Source organism: Anas platyrhynchos, chromosome 21, assembly GCF_047663525.1.
Source record: "Anas platyrhynchos isolate ZD024472 breed Pekin duck chromosome 21, IASCAAS_PekinDuck_T2T, whole genome shotgun sequence".
In the NCBI taxonomy this organism is placed as follows: domain Eukaryota; kingdom Metazoa; phylum Chordata; class Aves; order Anseriformes; family Anatidae; genus Anas; species Anas platyrhynchos.
Window position 1 is genome coordinate 7602551 of NC_092607.1, and position 13896 is coordinate 7616446.

At 42.3% G+C, this 13896-nt stretch overlaps 1 protein-coding gene and 1 long non-coding RNA gene across 10 annotated transcripts in view; both read left to right on the forward strand.

The window, feature by feature from the left end:
* LOC106014601 (uncharacterized) overlaps positions 1-2542 on the forward strand; it is a 193600-nt gene extending 191058 nt beyond the window's left edge. For all 9 annotated transcript variants that reach the window (XR_011804434.1, XR_011804431.1, XR_005260549.2 and 6 more), the window contains one exon: positions 2024-2542. This is a non-coding gene — a long non-coding RNA (uncharacterized lncRNA). The remainder of the gene's footprint in view (positions 1-2023) is intronic.
* A 1257-nt stretch (positions 2543-3799) lies between these two features.
* LOC119713012 (uncharacterized) overlaps positions 3800-13896 on the forward strand; it is a 95933-nt gene continuing 85836 nt past the window's right edge. The window contains exon 1 of the mRNA XM_072026436.1: positions 3800-3976. The gene's annotated coding sequence lies outside the window, so the exon portion shown is untranslated. The remainder of the gene's footprint in view (positions 3977-13896) is intronic.

Sequence of the window (13896 nt, forward strand, 5' to 3'; positions counted from 1 at the left end):
ATGCTATTTTTTGGATAAGCCTTTAAAAAAAAATAAAAATTAAATGCTTATCTCAGTGTATTCTTTTGGCAAAAATGAACTGGAAATCTCAGCTGGAGTTTTCTATTCTGGTTGTGTTAGAAATGTCTCAGGAGCAGCTTCCTTTGCAGTGTTTCAGTGCTGCTCATTTTGCTCCCATTCACAATATCATCAACTGAAAAATAAAATTTAAATGTTGTTGTTTTAAACGTAAGCAAAATATTCTATTTGATTCATTTAGCAGTTATCTGAACACTTTCGTATTTTTAAAGTAGTGCTGCATAGTCTAGAGACAAGATCACAAGTGACTTTAATGTTTTCTTTGTATTTACCACTTAATGGCAAAGGTAGGATTTTATTCATTTATTTCTGATGCTGCTCCTAAGTTCACTCTCAGTCATTTGACATTCACCATTGGGCATTATTCATAAAACCATTTTTCCTTTCTCATTTTATTTTTATGTGCACACACTGGTAGTGACACTGCAAGAAGCTAAAAGTTCCGTTGTGTCCAGATTTCACATTTTATCCAATTGTTCGTAAGACCATCGCTTTTCAAACAGATTTGATTAACTGCTGCCCCTAACTGTGAATTTCTTTGTTACTTTATGGTTTTAATCATAGGTGGGAATAGGCTTTAAGCTGCAGAGAATGCTTCCTCTCCTGTCTAAGGGTAGCACTCAGATTTTGTCTGTGTCTCTCAGCTGTGGTTCAGTTTGTGGGATCTATGAGAATGTTGCTTTGCAAGCAAACTTCACCAAGGATTTAAATATTTTAAGCGCTTTCAGACTTTACATCTTCAACAAGGACCTCTTGTGTCTGGGTTTATCCTCAGATATTTATATTGACATGTAATTGGCTATGAGAACAACCTCCTGTATTCTGCTAACGAGAGGCGATGCTGGATAGCCTGGCTTGCTCCATCAAATTGTGCACGGTCTGGTTTGTGCTAGTATCTCAGATTGCTTTACTGCTGTGTCATCTTGGAAGGACTTGGCAATGAAATTAAGAGTTGGTGGAAAAAGGTTCACATAAAAGAACAAATGAATGTTTCCTATCTTCTGTCCATAAAGTCTGTTTTTTGGACAGTGCAGCTCCTGAAGTGTGTACCATATGTAAGCACATGTACTCTCTAAAGCCATTTCTTCTTTAATGTCATGACCTAGAGAACAAATACAGGATTGTTGAGTGGATGAGCTGCATCATTTTCCCTTCTCTTTGTTCGTTTTTTCTTAATTTCTACATTCATGTTTTAGTCCTCTGGTGTTATTTGCAAGTGGCATCAGATAGAGCTTTTGGTTCTGTACTGTCAATGAGAATCAGGAGGCCCCTTTGAATCAGCAAACACCGAGTGAAATCAGGAGGCAATAAGCAAAAAGCATTGCCTGCAACTGGGCAGTTTATAAAATAGGCAACTGCAAGGGGCTGGAGGCCTGCTGGGGAGCTGAGATTTTGACCTATTTGCTCGACTGTGGAAATTAGGATTGTATGTGGAGTCTCACATTGCTGATACCTTAATTTGTTGTCCTGTAGCCTCAGCTTTTTGAAGTAGCTTCTCGAGGCCCCTCCACTCCTGGCTCCCAGGTTGCAGCTTCAGGTTTGCTGGGGAGTTTTGGTGCTGGTGAATGTAGCAGTAAAGCCACAGTCTTGCATTGACACTGGCTGTCCCGTCCTGCCTCCCTCCCTCTTCACTGTCAGTTAATTTAGCTAATTTCTTCACTCTTAAATTGCTCCCTTCTGCTTAACAGCTTTCACAACTTGTTTTCAGCCCCCCACAGTCACTGTGGTTACACATCCTTTTCTAAAGGATATATTAGACTGTTTGTTTAGGCTGAAAGCTGCTAAGGGAAGGTTTGCAACTGTGTTTTCCTGCTGTCTAGCACAAACAAAGCCTGACCATTGTTTATTTCCAAATGTACTGCAATAAAACAGTTGATGTTGCATGCATTAATCAAAAAAGTTGCAACACAGAGTGAAATCCCTTTCTTACATTGCTGTCCCCCAGGATTGTGCGGATGGGCAAGAGAATGGAAAACGTGGCCCAGAGCAGCTTCAACACGTGGCACGGAGATTGCAGCTCCGAGGAGGCCGTTTCACCTGCTCTCTCCTCCTTGCTCATTCCCGGCGGTGGCTCCGCTTAAAGCTTGGACTCGTGGCTCCAATCAAGCGAGCGCCCAAATTCCTAGAGGTACCATTTTGCAGCAATGTGAGCCTAATTGTTTCTAGATTGAATATTTTCATGGGATATCAGTCTCAGTGTTTCTGGAATTAGCATGCTCACTGAAGGATTGAAGATGCTTATCGGGCCCGACAGCTTTAGTGTCAGCGGGATCATCGACAGCTCTGCGAAACTTAACTGGGCTGGCGACAATATTTATTTATGCGGAATGGAGACATATGGCCAGAATCATCCGCTCCCTTTCCTCAGTAATTAAAACATCTGGGAGCACAAAAGGGCTGTAAGAAGAAGAAAAAAAAACCCTCTCTGCTAAATAAAACAGGAGCGCGGTGCCTTTACATAATTGCCCAGGCTTTCTTTTGCCATCGCGGCAGGGTCTCTGGAGGACCAACCTTCTCTAATGTTTTTTGAGTGCGTGACGGTCAATAGAAATGCAACTGAACTGAGCACAGCACTCAAACTTTTTATTAATACTGTATCTTGCTTTATTTTCCAAAGGACAGATTTTAATACTCCTGAGAGGAATTGGGGATTATTTAAAGAGTAGCAAAAGCATACTGAAGTCATCAGCTGTTTTACAGACCATGATTACACATTGATAGCTTCTCTGTCTGGAGTATTCTGTAGATATATCTCTGATAAAACACTATTTCACCGAGCGTTTTGAGGTTCAAATTCAGACCAGGGCAGTATGATGACAGCTGTTATCATTTGATGGATATTCAGTACAGTGTGCAAAGCGTGTTTAATGCAGTTTTATGCAATTTTCAGAGATTAGGTGTCCCAAACAAAGCCATCACAAAATGAAGTAATTTTCTAACTTCTTGGCCCTTGCAAAATCCCCAGCAGAGCTGTATTTTCTCAGCCCTGCAAGGTTGGACTTTAGAGGAGGGATCTTATTTTTGATATATGACTCTTCTAAATCCGAAAATCTGTCATCTGCAGAGATGGGTAGACATTCTGAGAGTTATGTTGTTTTATTATACACAGGGCTCACACGGTGCTGCCTTGTTGAGGCTTTACTTGCGTCACCATTGTCTTACTTTTTTTTTTTTTTTTGAGGCAGAGTATGATCATGATTTGAGTGACCTTCTTGAAGTACCCCAATCGCACCCCATCCAGGCTTTGCAGGCAGCAGTGAATTTACCCTCACAGGATCTCCTGTGGAAAGAATAAGGAACTGAGGCAAAGAGATTGAATAGGATTCACCCATGATCATGTAAAAAGTCTGTAGCTAACCTGGAAATTGAATAGAGCCCCTCTGAGACACCTACTGCAACAGCTCTTTGTGTTTTGGAAGTACAACCAAGCAGTGCTCCGGCAAGGAACCTGCCTAGAGGGTTGTAATGATTTTTTATTATCTTAAAATCTGGTGAAGTCAAAAGGTTGATGCCACTTAGGAATGAAACAATAGATTATTTCTGCTCATTTGTCAGTCCCAATCTGTGAGGTCTACACCTGTGTGTGTGAAACAGGTTGGGCCAAGCAAGGATAGAGCTGGTAACAGATTGCTTAGTGCATTCACCTGCTGCACGGGGGCTGGGCTTAGCATCTCCTCCCAGCCTAGTGCAGAATGGGAGCCAGATGCTGTCTGTCCCATAGCTTAGGGAAGGGTGCCGGGTCCTTGCCTATTGATTATGAGACATCTAGTTTAAAAAAAATTTTGAGAAGTTGTGACAGTTGGGTACCTTTGCCATCAGTGCTCTGGGAAGCATCTAGCAATAACAGATCAGCGGCTCAAGACATTTGAAGACTCTGGCATCTAGAGACTGCTCCAAGGTAAGAAGTTCTCTGCAGGCAGTCATGGGGCTGCGGTTTGTTGCTGTATGAAGTAGCATCCCCTGAAGAAGGGCAGTGAGGAGGAAAAAAACATGAAGTTCTGTACTGGGAATTTAGGAGAAAGCATGGGACCCCAGCAGCTGGCAGCTGCTGGTGTTGATTTGGTCTTGATACTCAGTTTTGCTTCCAGCAGGATCCAAGCAAGCTAAACCAGGGGCCATTGGCAGTTATACCCAGACTGGCTTTAATACAGTGCTGGAAGCCTCTGCAGCACAGCACACCTGCACTAATTTAGCTCTTTGTCAATAAAATTAGCTCTTGTGGAGTGCTGCGACATTTCCAGTAACTGAATTGGCTTCTTGACCTGACTGGGTCAGGCTGTGCTGCACTGTGCTTTGGGCAGTACTGCCTGAAGCAGAAGTGAGGCATATATAAGCAGGGCAAAAAGGGATGTTCACTATGCATCTTATTGTCTTGTTACGCCTTCTCCAGGTACTTTACAGGTTCCACTAGCTGCAGGAGGCTAGTCTTGCACTGCCAGTGGCTGTTATATTTAGCAGAATAGCCCAAGTAATGACAACAGAGAGTTTTTCCTAAAGAAAACTTACACTAATAGAGGTCCACTCAGATATGTTTATATGACACAACGGAAGCCTTGGAAATGTCTAGCTAGCATAAAGATTCAATTAAGCCCAGTCCAGTTACAGGTGTACTTCCTAACTCAGGTATTTGACATCCACACAGATGATTGGTAACACCTATCCTGAACAGCAAAGTAATTTGCTCTGATAAGGTGGAGGATGTGAATGCTCTCCATGCAGTGGCTTCATTACCTGCACTAATAGCTGAAGTTTCAGCAGGTATTGTTTTGCGAACTGTGGAGGAACCCATCAGATGTGCTGGGAAGAAGGCTGACGCTGCGGGGGCAGGTGCCAGTGTTATGGGGGGAGAGCAGGAATTTGCAGGCAGCACCTTGGGTCCAATTCTGCCCCCACTTCCTTAGGCTCAAAAATCCGGGACATCTTCTCATAGACACCGATGTTATTTTACCCTGCCTGCATGCTCTAAGGACTGTGATGGTGCCATGCGTGACAGCTTGATGTTTTTTTACTGTGGGGAACTGTATGGGAGTGTTTCAGTTTGGTGGGTTCCACGTTGCTGCTTTTCCACCCATGGCCGATGCCCCCAGCCTGTTCTGCTTCCATGTTTCTGGCTTCCTAACAAGGCCAGAAACCATCCTGTTCCTAATAAATTCCAGTGTTATCAACCCATAATTCCTTCAACCCCGGTCTAGTACAGACAAGCATTTAACGAAGTATTTAGGGGCTGTGTTTGCTGCTTGCTTTGGAAGATGTAGCTGCTGGCATGAGTGGAGTTCTTAATTTATAGCATTAGTTAATTTGCTCTGGAGACTCGGGATCCTAAACTGTCCCGGTTCTGTGTTCTAGGCCCTATTGAATGGCATAATGAGGGTGACCATGATTTAGTGTTGTTCTGGCTGGTGTAAACAAGGGATTTTGGATTCAGAAAGACCCCAGTGCTCAAACAAATCTCAGAAGGATTTGAAACCAAGATATACACAAGATTAGGAGTTTCTGCTTTGTTTCTTTATCAGCCTTCAGTTAACCCCTAATCTTCATTTTCCCTTGTGCTTTACAGCTAAAAATGTGATTTAAAAAAAGAAAAAAAAAAAAAAAAGAAGCTGGAGACATCTCATAGAACAGAGAAAAATTTGCAATTATTTTATTTATTTAGCAGCGGGCATTTATTTTTAAAGGAGACAACAATCACTCGCGTCCGTGCTTCACACAGGGTCATAAATAGTGTAACAGAGGCAGTGCCAGGTGAGTGCCTACATCACTTTTCCATTTGCCTCCCTTCAGGCCCCCTGGAAACTCGTCCATCGTCCTCCCCTCAGACGTGGCAGCCACAGGTGGAGCTGGAAGCACTCTGGTGCCCGGTCTTGGCTCTTTTGGATGGGTGCTGGGCCCTGGGGAGGGCGGCGGCAGCGCTATGGGGCGGCTGCTCCTGGGTAGGCCCCGGCTGCGGGCCTGCTCCTGGGGCAGCAGCTCCGCGTCTGCAGGAGCACGGTGCATAGAGCCCTGTGGAGGTGTTTATCAGAGGATGAGCGGTAGGATGGAGAAACCCACTTGGGCTTCCCGCAGGCGGTGTTTAGAGGGCTTTTTACTTGGGAGAGAAGCCCGTCTTTACACTCCGTGGCTGTGTAGCTGGTTAGTGTTAACATGGCTTCTGTGAGCGCACGGGGAATTGTAGTAAATCTTCCAAGAGCGGAGAGCTAGTTTCATCTTGTTTGACACATTGTTTCCTGATAAGAGCTGCTGGGAAAATACTTAAAGTTTTCTCGTCAGCCTGAGCTTGTGGGGTTGCCAGGAGAGGCTCTGAATCCGCAGGGTCCTGAAAAAGAAATTTGAACAGCGGGGCTCTGGGGGGAGCAGGCAGCGAGCTGTGAAATGGCCGGGCACCAGGGGCGGCTTTCTGAAGTCCAGGCAGGCATGGATAAGGGGAAAAGTTCAGCATCTCTCTGGCTCTGCCTGCCAGGGGATGGTGAAGCTTTCCTTGCTCTGCAGGGTTCCTGGCTGGTGCCAGCCATGGGCTGCAGCTCGTGTGAGGAGCTGGGCCCATTGGTCCTGGCTGAAACACTCAGCAGCAAAACCCATTGTAGGGATGTTCCTAGGTTGGTTTTAGTGGTTTGTGTTCACTGTCATCCTAGTCCTGCTGAAAATCTGTTCCTGATGTTAAAGTTGGTGGTGGTACAGCTGTGCATCCCAGATTCCCCGATAACTCTGCTGATGTTTCTTGGAATCGCAGTTTGCATTGTAAATAACGTTGTTTTGAAAGTGTGTGTGCATGCGTGCCAGCAAACGTGGAGGTTTATGTTCTGAAACCCCAAGGCATGCGAAGCACAGATAATTCTTGTGCTTTTCTTTTTTTTTTTTTTTGTATGAAGTCAAACCTCAGTTTAGTTTTTGGTGGAAAACCCACACTAAAATTTTATGTCAACCTATGTTGCAAACCACAGGCTGTGCGCGGGCTCTACATGATTTGATTGCTAGTTTTTGCCTAAGGTTTTTTCAGGCTTGAAATTCAAGGGTTGTAAGCTCACATAAAATAAAACAGACTTCCCATGAACCACAGTGAACTGAAGCCACTTATTTTCAGCAAAACTCGCACTGGATTTTATTCAGCCCTGAACTTCACTGACTCCAGCAGAGGTGGAACATTTGCTGTAAAACTATTGTGGATGTGGATGTTTATTCTTAGCATCTGAGAACCTATCTGCTTGCAAAGGTGTCTAGTGAGGATTTATTTGGCCACCTGTATTGAAAAGTATTTCTTGTATTCCAGCACAAAAAAGAAAGGAAAAAAAATTAAACATGGATGCAGAGAGTGAAATGCTTGTACTAGTTTATCTACGTGAATAGGCAATGTACATACATAGCCATCTCTTGCTTTTCAGTCTGAATTTCTTCTTGCAAGAAATGATAAATACTTGTGGAAGAGCACACTTGTGACAGACACACACAGTGACAAACTTTTAAAAAATAAATGTTCCTAATTTTCTGAGCAGCTGTTTAAAACTAGATACATGACAGAAATTACCCTGGTGATGTCAGCTCAGCCTTTTGCATTTTTCACTACCTGTCCCTGGGCAAATTCTGATCCATCGCCCTGCACAGAGATGTGTTCCTTCTACAAATTAAAGTAGTTAAACAAAACGGGAGCTTGAATAAAAAAGAAGAAGTTTATAAATTAGCTATGAAGTTCTGTAAACATGTTTGCAGCTTTTTTTTTCTTTTCTTCTGGATTTAATTGCAGCTCTAAATGTTTAATTTGGAGATTTCAAGAGCAGACATAGCTGGGGATTCTGATGGGGCTGCAGCAGCACAGCCTCCTGTCTGTCAAATGGACAGCGCTCCCAGAAAGAGTAACCCAGATTCCCCCAAAGACATCCGAGTCAAACTGCTGATGAGCCTGGCTGGCATCTTAGAAAGATCTGGAGATGGCAAGATTAACCCTCAAACACCATGGGAGGCAAAGGGCATGCCACTCGGAAAGAGGGGCACACACATGACTTGGCAGAGGGAAAAAGCTGCCAGGCTCAGCAAAATGCAAGTCTTCTGTCACAAATTGTCATTTTAAAACTGGGGAAGAGGATGCAACTAGTTCTGTTGGCTTTCAGTATTTTTTCTTCATGGGGGTATGGTTTTTACAAGGTATTTGCTATGTCAATAACCTCTGTGGAGCGTGGCACAGAAGATAAAGGTGGTGCCACTTCTTAGCAGTATCTCGGGAGGTCCTGAGTAACTTCTTGCCAGGGCCTCAGTGCTCCTTGCCAGAACTGGAGAAGTTCTTCATAGCAGGTGCTTGGTGCTGCGGTGGTGCCATCGGATGCTAATGTACCACCTGAAAAATTCAGCAGCAGGCCCTTGATGTTTCCCTGGAGGAGAAAACATAAATATGAAAGGCAATCACCCTGAAAGCCAAGGGGGAGCAGTTGGCTGTGTTTGGATCTGTACTTGTTGCTGCTGCCCTGGTGGCAGTAACGTGGCTCTTGGGATGGAAGGAGCCAGTTCCTCCACTGGCTTATACTGGTGGGTCTGTGCTGCGGTCACTGGAGCGAGGTTTATTTACACCAGAGGAAGAGCTGACCTTCATAAACTGTAAACAGTCCTTGACAGAAATATGTACCTATGGCCTTGTCAGCTCTCAAAGGTTTTGTCAGCGTTGGTCTACTGGCACGTGTATTGGCAAACTTCCTCTAGCAAAGCCAGCAAAATTGAGTCCTTCCTGGCCTCCTGTTCCTGCCCTCTCTATCGCAGTGAGAGACCAAAGAGCCATCCTATCAACTTCATGAATTTTTGTGAATTTTGCTGTTGTCTATGGTGTGGTTATATTGAAGCTGTGTTCTTAGCAGAGCTGTGTGGTGCGGACACAAAGTACGCAGTAACAGCACCATTGGAAGGTGATTGACTGCCTTGGAGAATTTACCTTTTATTCCCAAGACATGGAAATATTTCTGGAGATGTGCAAAAAAAAAAAAAAAATTACATTCTGGCCATAAATAGCTAATTTCTCTCCTTTAAATATGTTTTTAGAACAGATAAAGTTGTAGGCTGAGGCAAAGATTTTGAGTTTCATCTGCTGATATTCATAGGTCCCTGTAAGAATAGCCCTTTGCACACAGATACAAACTGTGTGCAAGCTTTATGTTGCTGGTAGTGATTATAAGGGCATTACAGGCCCCAATGCTTTTCCTTGTTTCCTTGGAATTAATCAGTATGTTCAAAATTTTACAAGGGATCAAAATAGATACTTAATAGTGGATAAACACTGAGAGTTTTTTTTATTATTTCTAAAAATGAGCAATAAATTTCCTAGAAATAGTCACTGAAAATTAATTAAAAAAAAAAAGCCTATTAGAAGCTGATGGACCTCAAGGCACTTTATTAACAATTAAGGAACGTGGTTCCCATGTACTGTTGTGATTGATACGAGTGTCTCCGTGTACAGGTATGAAATGCTAATGGAGGCTTCAGGGGAAGAGTTAGGGCTCCCTTGGGAATTTATCACGCTGCTTTAGGCCGGTGAGAAGCAGAAGTTAGCAGCAAGTTGCAAAGGCTGCCGTGTTTTCTCCCCTGCTTTATATTCATTCTCATTTAAGAGACACCAGTTGTATCTAAGAGAACGAAGAGGAGGAAATGGCCGCCAAAAATAATAAGCCTTTATGAAAAACTGCGTTTAGAAAAAAATTGAGGCCATCTGAAAGCCAGGTGGGGGCTTCTAAAAGTAGAAATGCACTCAGTTTACAAGTTTCAGTTGGGTTGCAGGCTGAGATCAGGCTTCAGCAGAACTGTGGGGCAGGAGGGTGGACGCAGCTCTGCTGCTGAGCCTGGCGCTCTGCAGCCTTTCCAGGTTCCTGACCAACATCCAAGGGATGAGCAGCAGCATTTAAGATGAATGTTTCCTATCGGCCTGTTCATTAGGGCCATAAATATAGGTGACCGCCGTATTAGCCTTTGATCTAACACCGTGTGAGGACGTCCACCAGCCTTGATTTTGTCTGTCATTAAATATCTTCAAGTTCCAAACTGGTGCAGACCGGAGTGGTTTACAGCAAGTGAATTAGATCAATTAATTTCCAAAGCAAACCTAATGGGCATTTTAGAAGAGGATTTAATGTCTCATTTACTCTCTATAGCTATCTTGTTAAATGCCAATTAAGTATCTAAATATTTCTTACAACCTTAATGAATTACAGTATAATAAGTAATAAATGATCACCAGTTTTTGCTAACACGCTGACGTCTTCTGTTAACTTACGAAAGTGAACGTAACATTTTTTCTATCATACTTGTTTGTGCCAGGAAAATAATTATTTTTAATAATTAGATAATGTTTAAGTAACATAATAGCTAGCTGAATACAGCCTTTTTGTGTGATAGGATACTGTCAAGAAGTAAAAGTCTGGATATGACCATTAAGAGTTGTACATTTGAATAAGTTTTTAAACTCATTTTTGCTCCTAAATTGTGCAAGTGCTTCCGTTTCTTCCTATTAGTCACTTATATAATTAACGCTATTTTCACACACAATTGCACAGCTAAACTGGAAATCTGGCACACCACATTTGTTCAAACTGATGAAGACAGTCTCATGGAATTTAAGAGTGCAGTGCTAGAGAGAACCCTTTTCCAGGTGTACTTGGTGTCCTCCAAAAACATCTGATTTTTTTTTCATTTGTAGTGAACCACAACTGAATGTATATGAGCATGCAGGCACAAATAAAATACTTGCAGTTGATTTTTTTTTTTTCTCCATCTCTATATTTGGGCTCTATCCTTTCCTTCTATTATTTGTGAACCATATGCAAACATCAAGGAGGTGATTTTTAATCATTCCTTTCTGTTATCTTCAAAGAGAAAGAAATCTTCCTTGTTCTGGACAAACTGGTTTATGTCAAGATAAGAGGTGCATAAAACTTCAACAAGATCGTGCAAACAGGGTCAGGAAGGATGATGTGAAGGATGGACTTTGCACGTGCCTATGGAAAAAAAAAAAAGGAATAAACCATCCAGTTCCCAGCTTCCATCACAACATGCTGTTGCATTTTGAACCTTGTGTGAGTGAGCATCTTTGCAGTGAAAGGTGTTTCATTTTGCAGAGGCCAACCCAGGACTTGGTCCCTCTGATGGAGTGAACATGAACAAGTTCACTCCTCACCATGTGCTCCCTGAAGTCAGAGACATCTTTCCTCCAGTTATTTGGCACCTAATTTCTGCCATGAAAGAGCAGCCCCGGGTTTTCCAGCAGTGTGAGGTGTCTGCAGTTGGCACCAGGTTTCTGAAGAGTAGCTCCAGCGCTTCCCTCGCTGGGTCAGCTCCCTGGGTTGTGCTGTCAGGGGCAATAGGAGGTTGGCTTTTCGAGCTTCATTCCCAGACTAGTGGCCATTAAGAGTGTTCTTCAGGTGTTATTTCTAAGCAGTTCCCCCTATGCTGTATTAAAGAGAACACAAAGACATTCTAGGATTCTCTTTTTTTTTTTTTTTTCTTCTAAGCAATGTCCTCCTTATTTATGTCAGCAATTAGTTTATTCTTAAAAGAAGGGAGGAAAACAGAAAAAGTGGCGCACAAGCACTCAAACTGTGCCACTCCCTAAGTGCTTTTTTCCGATTTATGAAACAAACAAACAAAAATACCCTCCGAAGTTAAACTAATATGAAACAGCCCCAGCATTTGAACTTGTCGCAGGAAGCTGGTTTAAATTTTAATGTGAGCTCTGGAGTAGATTTGTGTAAGGCAAGGTAAAGCAAGGCCCATGAAATATTGATTCTGTACATTTTCTTATGAATTTTTATACTCCAATTTAGTAAATTTTTCATCTTGCCTGCACTTAGAGGTTGCCTATAAAGTCGTTACTACCAATTGTATTAACTGTTGTAAATAAATCATCTTGGTTTGGGCTATTTGTATGAACATGGGCCGACAGGACCTGGTTTTGTTTGAGCTGTGGCATTTCATGGCCTTAGTCTGAAAGGGCTAAAAAGGGGTTATCAAAATTTAAAATCCGTCATGGCACAGCAGCAGAGATGCAAAACCCATGAGCGACTGTCAGAGGCAAGCATCCTCCTTTTACATTTCCCACCTGCATCAGATAAAGAAACCTGGAGCACTCTCCAACTGAAAGGCTCTTTTTCTGTTTCTTGGCAGAAGAAAACGGGGCGATGGCGTTACAGTTACTGCCTGCAGTCCTTAGACTTGCAGGTGAGTCCACTGAAGATGCAAATAAAAACCAGAAAGTTTTCTGTCACTTTATGTACAGCCCAGCTTTGCAAAAGCTATTTCTTTGAAATGTTATCTGAAGTGGGATGTCAGAACATCTGATTTGAGGGAAATCCCATAAGTGACGACTTTGCGTTTGGCAGTTTCAGATGTGTAAGTCGTAGTTCTCTCCATACGTAGTGCTTTGTCCTGAGCTCAAATTAATAACCTCCATCAAACCCAGCTCAGATGTTAACGCTGCCTCCTCATCTCTAATTATAACATATGAAGTGGGTAGGTAGGCAAAATTCAAACACAGCAAAGTATAGGTTTTCTGATACCTTCCCTGTTAGAAGTGTTTCAAAGTAACTTTTAAAATATTACATAACATTCAACTGGAGAAACTTATTTTCTCTTCTGTGAAGTTTGCCATTGGTAAGCTTGACTTCTTAACTATTAATAGGAAACACAGTACACAAGGAACTCAAGATGTGTTTAGTTTGTTTCCTTTATTAATGTTGAACTCATTTCCGAGGAATGCATTCTTTGTTATTCTTTCTTATTTGTGGTTTTAACCCCCTTTTTTTGTGTTAAGCCTGGCTCAGCCAGTTGCAGCAGGATACTCTCTTCGGTTAAGGTTGGTCAAGTCTGAACACCTTTGTAGACCAGAGCACAGGCTGGGCACGATAATACTGTGTAGCTCCTTGGGTCAGAAGTGGCAGCAGTTGCTGGGTGAGGACCTGACTTGAAAAAAGTTTTAAGCATGAGCTTATATCCCATAGTTGTGAGGGGTGCTTAAAAAAGTGCTTAAAGCTAAGTATACGCCTCGGTGTTATTCTGAAGATGGATGACATGAATGTGGCTTACTGGGGTTGGTGTATAAATAAGAACAGATGGTTTTTCCATATTCCAGTTAACGATAATTAAACTCTAATTTATTATTTTATTCAGAATAAATCTCCATTAATTTTCTGTTTTTGTAAATATTCGGAAACAACTATTTTCTAAAAACTGTCATGAATATTTGGGCTATGTTGAAATGAGCCTTATGGTAATTTGATCACGAAGTGTGCTGGGTGCCCTTTTCCTGATTTTGTTGTTGTTGTTGGCTATGTATCATTTTTTATTCATTTTTTAGTAGTTGACTTATAATTAAAGATCATAAGTTCATTTTATAAGCATAATTTGTTTCAGAAAATAATTCTGTCAGTAAAATCACTTCAAGTGTTTGGAGGCACCAGCAGGACAGTTCACATCTGAAGGAAATTCACTGTAAATGTTCAGATACTTCCCTGACTTCTCATCTCCTGGGCTAGCTTGGTCTTTTTTTTTTTAAATTCGGGATAATATAAATAGCAATAGTGTTCAAACAAAAACCGAAATATTTTCGAAAAGAGCAGCACCTCATTAGTTAAATGGCTTTCTGCAGGAATCACCTCGGCCTCGGTTTAATTTGCGCTGTGCTGCTGAGGCTGACCTTTCAGCTGTCTGTATATTTTAAGTGTTTGTGTAAACAGCAAAGGATCCCGTTAATTACAGAGCCTTCCTCCCATTCAGCAAAGCGATGTCCGGCCTCCTCTGATTGAGAAAGCGATAGGAGAAGGGCACTTGGAGGCAGGAAGGAGCTTGCAGAAAGGGAAA